Source organism: Trichechus manatus, unplaced genomic scaffold (assembly GCF_000243295.1).
Source record: "Trichechus manatus latirostris isolate Lorelei unplaced genomic scaffold, TriManLat1.0 scaffold00011, whole genome shotgun sequence".
NCBI lineage: Eukaryota > Metazoa > Chordata > Mammalia > Sirenia > Trichechidae > Trichechus > Trichechus manatus.
Genome location: NW_004443947.1, coordinates 13,301,554 through 13,316,008, shown reverse-complemented (window position 1 = coordinate 13,316,008; position 14,455 = coordinate 13,301,554).

Below are 14,455 nucleotides of genomic sequence, written 5' to 3'. Positions count from 1 at the left end.
AATCAGTGAATGTAGAATTGCTAGCATCTATGGGTGCTTTCTATATGCTAGACAAGGTATCATCATTTTACATAAATAATTACTTTTAGTCTTTACAATACTGGTCTTCTAAGGTGACAATTATTATTCTCATTTCACAGAGGAGTAAAGAGACTCAGAAGTTCGTTCCAGCTCTCACAGATAGCCAACGGGTTTCAAGCTGGAGTTTCATAACCACCTATGTGGTCTCAAGGCTCAGCCCTTGAACAATACCCCAGTCAGGGAAATGAGTAGATTAAATCAGAGAATTAAAGTGTTTTCACCTCAGACTAGAATTCTATGGATTCCACTCATCCACCCTTTTTTTCTATATTGTATTTGGATTTTAATCTCCATTCTGGCAATTCCCACATAATAAAATAATAAATCATTCCTCAGTCCCATGGTTCCAGTTCTTTAATGTTTCTATGACTCCCTTTTCATGCTAACCTTTACCATTCTGGTACCCTCTCTCTTGATTTATAAAAACATCGAGTAATGTTGAACAGTTTCACTGCTTTTCCAGCAAAGAATAAAAAAAGAATTCAGTAGTTTGTGCCACATCTACAACTGCCAGGACTAGGTCAAACACAGAATTCCTTATAGCAGGAGTGCCTGTTTTGGATAGAAAATTGAAAGTCTCATGCTCTCCCAAGGGCTGATTTTGCTGCAGGATTGGTCTGCAAATGAAGATGCTATGTTTTCATATTTTAGATATTATTGCTTATTTTGCAGAGGGAATCAAACAACTGCTTCTTGGCTATAGAGTTAGCGTGGATGTTTAGAACATGTAAACGGCTGCTGTTGGCCCTGGGAGACATGTTTTCCTCCACCTCCACCTCTTCCTCAGCTTCTCATTCTCTCTCTCTTTTGTAAGCCCTGATGCTGTAGACAAGATGGGACCTACTTGAAATCATTTGGCTGTTACTGCATATGGAAATATATTCATGAGTGATTTAGGAAATGAGATGGTTGAGTAGTGTGTGTTTTGTTCCTAAACTCTGGGCTGTTTTCCCATGAAATATGTGTCATATCCTCCATCCTCCCCACCCTGGCAGCTGCAAAGGAACAAGCCCTCACTGGGGTCTTGAGTAGGGAGTAGCTGCAATGCACAATCTTCCCCATAATTAACCCAAGCAGTCACTGACTCAAGATATTTTCACCTGTACATTTCCTATATGTCTTCCCCGACTGGAAGAGAGAGAAGCACTTTGTCATCAGACCATGTCCCTTTTTGCATCTGAATAATTTAATTTCTTCGGCAGTTTACACACCTCGGGCATTTAATGTTGCCAACGTTTGCTTAGCAAGTTAAACAGGCAAACTGACTTGTTAGCATCATCAGATTGTACCTAGGCATCTGGATGTCCAAGATATGTGCAGGGTCAGATAGAAAATGAGTTAAATAGCTTTTTCAGCCTCAGATTGTATCATCTAAAACAGCTAACTCTTATGTGAGCCAAATAGAGAGCAAAGTAGTTAGGAGACCTTCCTGAAAAGATAAAGTCTTGTGGATAAATAAAAGGAAGGGTGGGTATGATGGCAATTTTAAAGGGTTGTTGCTAGTTGGGTGCTAGAATATTAGGGACGCGGGGATGGCTATAGTATTATCAACAAATTTACTTCATGTGAGTTCAGGTTATAGCTGCTGAGATTATGCTTTCTAGGTTCCAAATATGGGAAGATACCTCGAGTCAGTTTAAGTTGATTTGAGAAAAGCATTCTAACAGCACAGGGATGCCTCTGTGAATCCAAGTGCCAAACTGAAGTCGGACCTCTGGAAGATTGAAGAACTAGGGACTGGAAAATTGTACAGACTCTTTCTCTACCCTTCATCTCTATATAGCCTCTTTATTCTTCTCTCACTCTGAAAACTGGCTTTTTGTACATCTGCTTATCTCTTTATCGACAGGAGATTCTTACCTCACATTTTCTAAGTACGTATTTTACAGATTCAGCTACTGGACAACAGTCAACTCCAATTGCTCTCTCCTTTACTTCCCAATATACCCACATTCCTAGAGAAGATATGCTGATTTCCCTAGCTTGGAGCATGTACTCACCCTTATTCCAATCAAACAGCAGATGTGGGGCCTGAGATTACTTTTACAATGTGGTAGCCTTGTGATCTTGCTCCTAGCGTTTCATCCCATGAACTTAATGAATTATCAGTGCTTGCGTCCCGCTTCCCCAGGAATGAGTTAGAACCTTGGGACAGATTTCTTGTCTTACTTGTCTTTCTATCCTCCACACACAGCACAGTTCCTACCACTTTGGATGTGCACAGTATAGGCTTGTTAAGTGAGTAAGGGACTGAATGAAGTCGACTCTCAGTTAGGAAATGTCTGACTCCTTTCCTACTTCAACCAATTGAGCCCCTCTTTCAGCCTCTCCTTATTACAACGATCATTTATCATGATTGTGAGATTGCAAATTGTCTCTAATCATCTCAAGGAGAGGTGCAAAATTCCCCTGGAATGAATTTTAATTCAAATTTAATTTTTATCAAATCATATAAAAACACTTGGGTATAAAGGCAAGGGGGTTAACACAGAAGAGAGGTCATGGAATTTAACCTTGATTAAGAGTTGGAAATTCATTCATTTATATTTGAAGTGTCTGCTTACTGAAGATAAAATTTAATTTTCCAAAATTTAGATAATAATGGGAGGAGCAGTACATAGAGGACTTTCCAAGTTCTTGAAATTCGAGGTCATTTTTGCATTGCAGTAATTTAACATGCTGTTAAAAAAAAAAAAAAAAGCAAGCAAAGGAAGAGAAACACAAGGAAATGGCATGTGTTGGTGATATCTGGACTCAGAGCCTAATAAACCTAGATTCAAATCAGGCTCTGCCTCTTTTATGCAACTGTAAATCAAGTTTCTGTATTTTATTCCTCATTTGTTAAATAGGGATGTTGTTAGTTGTTGCTGAGTCGACTCTGACCGATGAAGTCTTAGGTGTAACAAACCAAAAAACATTGTCTGGTCCTGCTCCACCTTCATGATCTCATCTTCCAGCACTATATTCTGTTGATCCATAGGGTTTTCATTGGCTTACTTTTGGAAGCAAATCACCAGGCCTTTCTTCCTAGTCTGTCTTAGTATGGAAGCTTCACTGAAACCTGTCCACCATGGGTAACCCTGCTGGTATTTGAAATACTGGTGGCAAAGCTTCCTGCATCAAAGCAATATGCAAGCTACCACAGGACGGCAAACTGACAGACGGGTAGTGGTAAATGGGGTATGTAAATAAAAGTCAGTTTATTGTTTAAGGAGATAGCAAATATTAACTCCGTAGGAGTGGGAATCAACTTGATGGCAATGGTTTTTGGCTTGCTGAGCATGATGCAGCACTTGTGGCATTTCCATTTATATAAATAAAAGGTTTCTGACATCCAAATATATAGATTAATAATAATTTGGGATAAAACTCATGGCAACTCATACTCTGTGAACATCCCATGATACGTGAATTTTTTTTTTTTTTTTTTTTTTAAGTAGGGACAGCCTAACCCCATCAGCAATCCCTGTGATTGTGGTTTATAGGGAACATATTGCTATTTGTTCATCTCTTAATATATTTTGAGTGGATGCCTCTGCTCTGTGTCGTCAACCTGTCCTGTCAGCCAAATCAACCTGTTACTTTTCAAAATCCTGCTGCTTCCGTAAAGTGTTATGAAGCTGTATTTAAGTCACCATAGAGAATTGCAGGTTATCGTGCTGGTGAATCTGGGCAGACATTTGAAAGAATCTGACTGACATTTGATTCTAGCGCCTGCCCTGATTTTGTTTGCACTTCCTTTTGTCCTTTGGGTCCTTAGCCGTTGTTCCCAACATTCCTGACTGCTTAGGGTTTCTAGCAGCCTCTTTTGAGGACCAACATTAATGTGTCAAACATTGCTTTCTTTTCCATTTCCACCATTTACAAGAGCGTATGTCTTTTGAAAGCAGCGTTTTGATGACTTCGCCAAGCCTTTATGTTCTCGTCCACAAGAGTGGCCCTCCATTTTTATAATCAAAGGCAATGAAGAAGCCGGATTCACTTTCTAGCAGTTGTACTAGAACACAAACATTTCATAGCGTGAGGGTGGCTGGTAATTGCTTTGGGAAGGAACATTCCCCTCTCAAAAATCAGAAGCTACCTCTGGATTTCAGGCAGTTCATCACCGCTGTCTCCCGCAGTGGCTTTTATCCGCATGTATGGGAAAGTTTACACTGTTGTAACATTTGATACTATATTAGCCAACAGAGAGTAGTAGGCAAATGCGAGAGACTTTCATTTCCTTGAATCTCTGAGTGATTACAGCATTATGCTTCTGATGAATGGCAGTGCTAATGGCTGTAAAAATATAATGGCATACCTTGAGGGATCATTAGGAAATACAGGGATGCAAGTACATAATTTTGAGACTCATGTTATTGAGTTATTTTTAAATTTGCACAAAATTTTGTATTGGGCTCTACATTTTCCAATCTTCTCTTTCTATCACCTATTGATTTGCAACCAAACTTCCATAGTAAGCTCAGGCTATAAAGAATCATTTTAATAAAAGTTTGTATAAATGAACTCTTAAGCTATTACCCAAATTCTTGCTCCTTACTTTTTAATAAATATCCTTTTCAGATAGAATGGGTATGAGCTTCTTTCTCTGGGTTTGTCTTCTTCCGGATCTTAAACTTTGAGCTATCAACATTTGGGTCATTTAGTAAATAAGTTATCTTTTCTTCTCACAAATAGAAAATAAGATATAGAGATATAAGCACAGAAGGAAGAGTGACATCAGAAAATAAATAATTTGATATCATTATGGCTGCTTCTAATATTCACTGGCAATGATGAAAAATAATTGGCAAAATAATAATTAGCAAAAGCAGTCAGGCAAGAACTAAACACATATTATACAGAAAGGTCAAATTGCAAACTATTGTCACAAGAGCAGTTAACTACAAATCTGTCTTCTCAAGAGATGTGCAGCATTGGCTTATCGCCTACGAAAATGTATCAATTTCAAATCAGTATAGTTGCCTCCTGAATACAAGCAATTTCCTTTAATTATATGGTGCTACTTATTGCCCCCCGTGCTTACTCACAACGAATGTCTTCTTTATGTTGTTTCCACATTGTCACCAAATTTCTGATGAGGAAGCTCTCCTCTGCTGGAAGATTCTTGGTGTGGCAGGGTTAGTTTAAATCTGATAATTTTCCAGAATTCCAAACTTCTTGCTTGTTGTCTCTTCCTAGTTACATATAGCAGGAGTTGGCAAACTATGACCAGCAGGTCATGTGCAGTTCACAGCCTCTTTTTGTAAATGAAGTTTTATTGGGACATAGACACACTCATTTAAGTATTGCCCATAGCTGCTTGTGTGCTATACAGCAGCAGAGTAGTTACAACAGAGACTGCATTACCACAAAACCAAAAATATTTACTGTCTGGATCTTTACAGATAAAATTTACTGACCCCTGACATACAGCATTGCAAGTCCTCAGCACATACTCTCCAGAGAAAAAAAGACCTTTTAAAGATAGGACATTGATTGTGACTTCATGTCATGTCAGGGGCCAGCTCCTGTTCTTTGAGTATTATTTTTTAAATTTCCCAACAGCAATATTTATGTTTTGTTTTTCAGTTAAGCAAATACGATTATTTACTCAAGAGAACCTTTGAAAAACATCGTATTTATTTGAAAAAAACCAGGAAGGAAATGTCACAAAATTTGTAATGCATTAAAGGTATGGAATATATTAAATTTTTTATGTAAACCCTGCAAATTAATAATAGATCTGAAACATATGTTCAGGATAATTAAATGCTAAGAGACAAAATATGATTGTAAGCCCTTTTAAAATTTTTCTCCATTATTTTCTTGAGATGCCTCTAAGTAATAGCATACCTGTTTTTAACAAAGCTGTACTGAGTGCTCTTTTGATGGGTTCTCTGTTAGCTGCTGGACATAGAATTACCAGCAAGAGACAAGGTCCCTGCCCTCGTGGAGCATCTCAGATACAAAGCAAAAAGTTCTCCTTGTTATCAGTCCTCTCCAGATTTTGCGCCAGTTCTTGCACCATGTTATCCTCAAAGTAAGTCTTCAATGAGTATTACCTGCTTTCTCAAAATAGTAAAATGGAAGGAGGTATTGCCTCCATCCTCATGTACTCTCTCTCTCTTAATCTCTCCCTCACTCTCTCTCTCTGCCTTTCTCTCTCTCGTACACACCCACCTTATCTCTCCTTATCTCTCTCTCACATGCACTCTTACACACTCTCTTCTCCTTCTTTCTCTCACACATAGCCTCTCTCTGTCTCTCTGTCACACACACACACACACGCATGCAATCACATCCTATCTAATTCATAACAAAAACGATGACTGTAGATTGTACTGTAAGCTACCCCCACCCCCTTTCGAGGAGGGGATAGAGCACAAAGGTTTATGTCACCCACTACCTAGCATTCTACCCTAAAGTCTTGGGAATCTCTCCGTTTTCCACTCAATTCTCTTTCTCCTCTGAATGTACCTCTTTCACATCCCTACATGACCTCTAAATTCCCCTGTTCCATTCTTTGTGCTAAATACTTTTCTAAGAACTTTCTATATCTCTTTTTATTATGCAGAGTAATTTAGCCCCATCACAAGTCTTCAAATCCTATATCCCACATCCATCAGTCAGGTCCAAAACAACAGAATTTCCAGTTACCAGGATCTACCTTCCTTACAGGTAGTGAGTTAATTATAAATAACTAATCATTTTCATGTCATTTTCTTATCATGCATGTTATCATTTTTATGATAAACTTACTCTGGTATATTTAAAAGACATGGCAGAGTGGATTTGATTTAAGGATCCAAGATGTTTAGAACATCTTAGTTTCAAATTTCCAGTGTTAGTGGAACTGTTTCATGCAGCAAAGGTAATGTATGAAATGGAGATATTAGTATCTATGTTTCCATTCTAACGAAAGTGCTACAGTTTTTACCCTTTAAAACTGAGAAACACAGCAACCTAACAGATATTATTTAGAATGGCGGTACTTATACTTTGGGGATCATACAAAACAGCAACTGTAATTTTTCCTGTCCAGATGATATTGCCAGTGATTGTTGGTGGTGATGAGGATAATGGTGCTGATGAAGTCTGCTACTTTTTGAGCATCTATTGTATCTATTATACTATCAAATACTATAATATGCCTTTGCCTCCTCAGCTCCACCTTCTGGAGATACAACTTTGACATTCTCATATTAACCCTTCAAGATGATTATCTTATCCCCATTTCCTAGGTGAAGAAACTGAGGCCTATCCCACCCAAATTTTTTTCTTTTGTCTCTTTCTCATTATAACTCTCTTCTCTTTTTTTCATTGTTATTGATATATAAGGGGTATTTGCATATTCTCGTCAACTGATTGGATGTTTTCCTTACTGAGTACATCCACGCATCATCAATATAGCTAATGACTTTCATGAGGCAACTGTGTTGGAGTAGGGGAACTGTGCTCTTGGGCAATTACAAATCCAGTTAGAAAACAGGCAAGATGCAATGCTGTTAGACTGCCCTTTCTTCTGAGTTACTAGAATTGCAATAAAGGCAAACCTCAGAGTCAGACAGATGTCACTTCCAAACTTAGCAGGAACACTTACTAGATATGCAGACTTCTCCAAGTCACTTAACTTCCAAGGATCTCCATTCCCCTGTCCCTAAAACACAGACGCAGTCCTTGGGCAATACAAATGGTTGGTTCGAGTCCACCCACAGGTTCCTTGGAAGAAAGGCCTGGTGATCTACTTCCAAAAAATTAGCCGTTGAAAACGGTATGGAGCACAGTTTTATTCTGATACACGTGAATCAATTAGACGGGAACTGGTGCTGGTAAAATACAGACAGGAATAGCCATGTTGCAGGATTGTGCCATTAGTGATAACTTCCATAAGGAGCCTAACTCAAGGCCTGGCGCTTTGTAGGCATTCATTAAATGGGAGCTTGACTTGACAATGATTTTGACTTTGATATTATGCCTGAACCTGTGGGCTAACATCCTAGGCTCTCTGATTTTCTGGCGCTGCTTTCAGCCTCCTGTACAGAGAAGAACACACTCAACTGGGTGAGAAGAGGAAGTTCAGTTTTTCCCTTCATTAAGTTTTGAGGCTGAAGGCTCCTGTGCCTGCACTGCTGCCTCTCTGAGCTCTGCATGGTGGGGAGGAGGAGAGGGGAGGGACTGTCTTTGCGGTTATGGTAACTCAGCCAGTGCCTAAGGTACAGCCATCTGTTCGGCTCTTGATCTCAGGAGGCACATAGGAAAATGGGAGGAGAGCAGAGGGGCCTGCGTGCAGGGAAGGTGGAGCTGAGGAGGCAAAGGCTTCAGTAAACTTGCACATTTCATATTGAAATTTTTGCAGGAGGTGTAACCATGCTGACTTCCTTGAATGTTAAACAGTTTGGACTGCAGAGGCAAAAAAGGCATGGAATTAGACTAAATACCAATCAGATGTAGACTTTCGCCTTTTCATTGCTATTCAAATAAGAATATACATAAACACACAAAGTTGCACTGTGATGACAAATTTCTAGACTCCTAGGATGCATTTGATCCCTTTGTGGCTTTTGCTGATTAGGACTGCTAGCACATAGAAATGTCTTTGCATTTTACAAGTCATGGAACTCATAGACAGCAGAGCCTGGTTCTGCTCTCACCATTTCCTGTGCAAATGGCTCTAGGGACCCTGACAGATTCTGAAAGGCAGAAACACGCAGCTCTGAAGCTAGAGAGCAAAACACAATTGTGAATTTGCTTATCCTTTCTTGCTCTGGACATTAACCAGAGTTGGCTTTTTATCCCCAGACATATCAATATCACCACGGCACATGGGAACAGGAAACAAATTGCCTTTGACCTCTTATTTACTAGTGCATTAAATTACGAGGGCACTCTCTTCTACTTTTGTAGATTTTAAACCAGATTTTCCTTGGTCCAACTAGAGGTCACAGGGAAATTATGTCTCTAGGTATTTTGGAGTGTATCTATGTTCAGAATTTGTCTTAAATGTTTCTAAGAGGACAGAGTGGACATGGTTGAGTACTGATTTTCAAACTATGTCCATCAGAGCCCTCCTTGGGGGGTAAGGGGTGGCCAAGTAAGCTAAATTCCAAATCCCTCCCCTATCTCAACTTCCCTCTCTCATGCGTGGGGTTCTGTGTCACATCTTATTTGGCACTTTAGAGATTTTTAAAGAAACCACTTTCATAGAGGATTTCTAATGGACAAGAAAGGAATCTGTGAATGCTGTGTTTTTAGGTTGACAGCTTTTCTGCCTTTTGGTAATAGGCAAAATTTACAAAGCGGTAAAGGATAAAGGGACCATGCATTATCCATTACATCTTTTTAAACAGAGAAACCCGACACCTGCAATGTTTAAGAAATAAGTAGACAATCCAATTAACATGTCATCAGAAGGAAGAACCCTATTCTACAGGAGATTTCTGATTAAGATTTAAATATATATAGATATAGATATATATGCTTCTATTTTTTCAAACTACAAATATGCTCATATAATGAAATATTTTATTATATTTCTTAAAATATCTGTGACGCAAGACTCAAATCAGGAAACAAGAAAACTTGATTCACATGTATGGACTCCCTACTCCCTTCTAGATAAATGTCTTTGATGATTTATCATAATTTGAAATAGGAGAAAGGGGTGGTCACACTGATCCTTATTTGGAACTCAGATTCCTAATTCCTGTGGGCATTTGCACATGGCTGGCTCTCGGGGTACCAACTCTGCCAAAGGGCCACAATCACTTTCTAAGCTAGAAATATGCAAGCACAATGGAGCAATGTTTGAGGAGTGATCAAAGATCAATGATGAGGGTAAAGCAAGTGTAAACAACTGCCTGCAGTATTAGTTGTGACAGGAAAATGTAGCTCTCCATTGAATGATCCTAAAATTCACATGCGTGTCATTCATGCACGCATTTACTTATGCACAGGTACACTCACGTATACAATAACACACACATTTCAATTGGGCTGTCAGTGATTAATAAGTCAACCCCCTTAAGTAGTAGGATAATCTGAAAAGTTAATAGTAAACAGTGTTACGGCTCATAGGATTAGTTGATTAGACAAAGGCTTGCAGGCAAGATCTCTGTAGTCCGTTCTGCTAAAGTGATGGAACCCACTTAGGCAACTGATGAAAAAAGCCATGTGAACACTCTTCAAGGGAGAAAATGCAGAATGTAACAGAATAAAGCAACAGCATAGCAGGAGCAAGCTGGCAGAGGCAAAGCCAGCCAGTGATTGCCATTTGTCAGTTCGGGACAAGATGGAGGCTAGAGGGAAAGATTTATATTTTGGTTACTGCTTCAAGGCAATTTTAATTACTTTTTAAATTCAGGTTCTAAATTTGCATTTCCCCACATGAATTGTTGACCTTAACTTTGAAGGATGATTGTACTAAGAGTACTTGCCCGTGGTAGGTAACAAATGCATTTTATTATATAAAGAATGGATATTCAACCATATTAAGATTAAGACTAATATTCTATTATTTTAGAATTGTCTTCAGAAGAATAGATTGACAAATGCTGCTTCACGTATTACAGCTGGCTCTTTGTGACGCTTTCCTGGGGCTACAACAGTTTTTTTTTTTTTCTTTTAAAACAGAAGTCGCAAACAAAAAGCCCTATATTGGCCAAGCAGGGGGCTTAAATGAGTGAAGCAGACTGGCTGTAAAATCAAAAGGAGTGGTAAAATTAGAAAAAATAAAATAAAAGTGGAGCACAAGTACCCAGCTTAAAACTGTCAGTGATCTCTCAGGTCAGTCATTTGGTTTCAGGATGGAGTTTGGATCCAAGTTTTCCAGATTGCCTGATTTTTTTTTTTTTTTAATTAACCTTTTTAATTTGATATAATTGTTGATTCACAGGGAGTTGTAAGAAATAATATGGAGACAGCTTATGTATCCTTTACCTAATTCTACCAGTGGTAACAACTTGCAAAATATTGTACAATCTTACAACCAGAATATTGACATTGATACAATCAAGATAAAGACCATTTACATAACTACTAGGATTCCTAGTATTTCCCATTTGTAGTCACACTCACGTCTCTCCCTTCGCTCAGGTCTTCTTAACTACTAATCTGTACTTCATCTCTATTATTTTACCATTTCAAAAATGTTGCATAAATGAAAACTACACTATATAAATTTTGAGAATGGCATAATTATCTGGAGATTCATCCAAGTTGTATGTATCAGTAGTTCATTTTTCCATGGCGTGGATGTACCACAGGTTACCCATTGAAGGACATTTGGGTTTTTTCCAGTTTTAGGCTATTAATGATTTAGTCTACTCTAAACATTTCTGTACAGGTTTTTGGGCAAACATATATTTATCTTTAGGATAAATGCTCAGAAGTGTAATTCCGGGATCATATGGTGATTTCATGTTTATTTATTTTTTTTAAAGAAACTGCTAAACTGTTTTCCAGAGCTGCTGAACCATTTTACATTTGGACTAACAGTCTATGAGGGATCCATTTTTTCCTCATCCTTGCCATCATTTATTGTTGTCAGTATCTTTTATTTTTGACATCCTGAGAGATGTATAATGGTATCTCATTTTGGTTTTAATTTGCTTTTATCTAATGGCTAATGATGTTTAGTATCTTTTCATCTGTGTGTCTTCTTTGGTGAAATATTTCTTCATGTCATTTGCGCATTTTCTAATTGGACTGTTTGGGGTTTTTTGTTTGCTTTGTTGTCCTGTTTTGTTTTGAGAGTTCTTTATATATTCTAGATATTTCTCCTTTATCAGATATATGGCTTACACACATGTTCTCCCAGTCTGTAGATTGTCCTTTTATCCTCTTACCAGAGTCTTCCACAAAGTAAAAAACAAATTTATTTTGATAAGTTCAACTTAAGTTTGTGATCCGTTCTGAGTTGTTTTCCATAAAATGTGAGAGTTAAGACAGGCACTTTTTTTGGGGGGGGAGGGGTGTGGGCTGTGGATTTTTCTCTATATCACTGCTCCAGCACCATTTGTTGAAAAGACTGTCTTACCTCCATTAAATTACTTTAATGCCATCCAAGGACTCTACATTTGCAAATAAGGACAGTTTTATTTCTTCCTTTCTGATCTTTTTGCCTTTTATTTCCTTTTCTTGTGTTATTGCACTGGCTAGAACTTCCAGCACTACGTTAAATAAAAGTTGTGAGACCACATATTCTTGTCTTGTTCCTGATCTTAGGGGAGATCATTCAGTCTTTCACCATTCAGTATAATGTTAGCTGTAGGTTTTTCTATAGATGCTCTTTATCAAATTGAGGAAGTTCCTCTCTATCCCTTGTTTACTGAGAGTTTTTATCATGAATGGATGTTGGATTTTCTCAAATGCTTTTTCTGAATCTATTGATATGGTATATGATTTGCCTTTGACAATTGAAGAGAAGTGTCACCTGATAAGGAGTGTTCTATAAATGTCGGTTAGATGCTATTGATTGATAGTGTTGTTGAGTTCTTCTGTATCCTTACTGATTTTCTGTCTACTTTTTCTGTCAATTGTTGAGAGTCAGCTATTGAAGTCTCCACTATAGTAGTGGGTTTGTCTATTTCTCCTTTCAGTTCTATAATTTTTTGCTTCTCATATTTTGTAGCACTGTTTTTTGGAGCACATTCAATTAGGATTGCTATGTTTTCTTGGTTGATTGACTCTTATTATTGTATAATGTTCCTCTCTGTCTTTAGTATTTTTCTCTGACCCTTTTATCATTATATAATGTTCTGCTGTGTCTCCGGTAATTTTCTCAGCTATTAAATCTACATTATTTAGTGTATAATATAGTCACTCCTGGTCTTTTTTTTTTTTTCCTTTACTTTTTTTCCAACTGATGAGTGATATTACTTTGTATTTGAGTCATGGCAACCCCAGGTATGCAGAGTAGAACTGCTCCGTAGGGTTTTCAAGGTTGTGAGCTTTCAGAAGTAGATTGCAAGGCCTGTCTTCTGAGGCACATTTGAACAAGTTTGAAACACCAACTTTTGGCTGGTAGTTGAGCACTTAACTCTTTGCGCCACCCAGAAACTTCTTACTCCTGTTTTCTTTTAATTAATGTTTGCATTATATATTTCCCTCTGTTTTACTTTCAACATAACTGTATCATTATATTTGAAGTGATTTTCTTGTATACAGCATAGAGTTGAGTCATGTTTTTAATTTACTCTGCCAATTTCTGTCTTTTAATTATCATATTTAGGCCATTTACATTTAATGTAATTATTGGTATTTTAGGGCTTAAATCTGACATTTTGTCTTTGTTTTCTGTTTGTTCTTTTTTTCACTTCTCTCTTTTCTTTTTTCTACTTTCCTGTGGGTTACTTGAATATTTTTTAGGACTTCATTTTGATGTATTTATAATGTTTTTGAATGTATCTCTATGTAGTTTTTTTTTTTTTTTTAAGTGATTACTTATATATACACACATATTATCACAGTCTACTGCTTTTGTCATTTTATTAGTTCAAGTCAGGTATAGAAACCTTACTTCCCATTACCTTCCCCCATTTACACTATTATTTTTTTAAATATGTTTGCAACATACATTTAGAACTGCATTAGACAATGTTATAACATTTACTTCAACCAACAAAAATAATTTAGGAAATTCAAAGAGAGAAATAAAATCTATTGTTTTTACTCATATTTTTGCTGACTATGTTGTTTTCTCCTTTCTGGTGTTCCAACATTCATCCTTTTATCATTTCCTTTCTGTTTAGAGATCTAAGTAAACTATTTGTTTAGCTAATGTTTTAGAATAAATCTGCTGGCAATATAGTCTTTTAGTTTTCCTTCATCTCAGAATGTCTTGATTTCCCCTTCATCCCAGAAGGATATTTTCACTGAATATATAATTCTGGGTTAAAGCGTCTTTTCTCTCAGCCTTTAAAAAAAAAGTACCCCTTCTTTCTAACCTCTTAAATACGTCTTTTTTTTTGAGTGGTTGTAAATGGCATTATATTTTTAATTTTGGTCTCTATGTGTTCATTCCTAATATGGGTTATCTTTTTGTACTCAGTTTGATATCTTCATGGTTGTCGGTATGACAAATGATTTTTGATTGAAGCTTGGACATTTTGGTTATTATGTTATGAGAGATTGGATCTTATATAAACCTTCCATTTTAGTTGGCTCTCTTTGACACTGCTCTGACAGGGGAAGGGGGACCCTGCCTCGTTATTGCCAGGTGGAGTTAGAAGTCCAGGTTCCGCACTCAGCCTCTGTCAACACCTGAGAGTAGAGAACTCCTTGATAGGAGTTGGGGGAGATGGGAATTCTGACTTCCCACTGGACCTCCACTGATACCCAGCAAGAGTGCCTCTTTCCTCTTCCCACATGGCATCTACTGACACCACACGGGGAG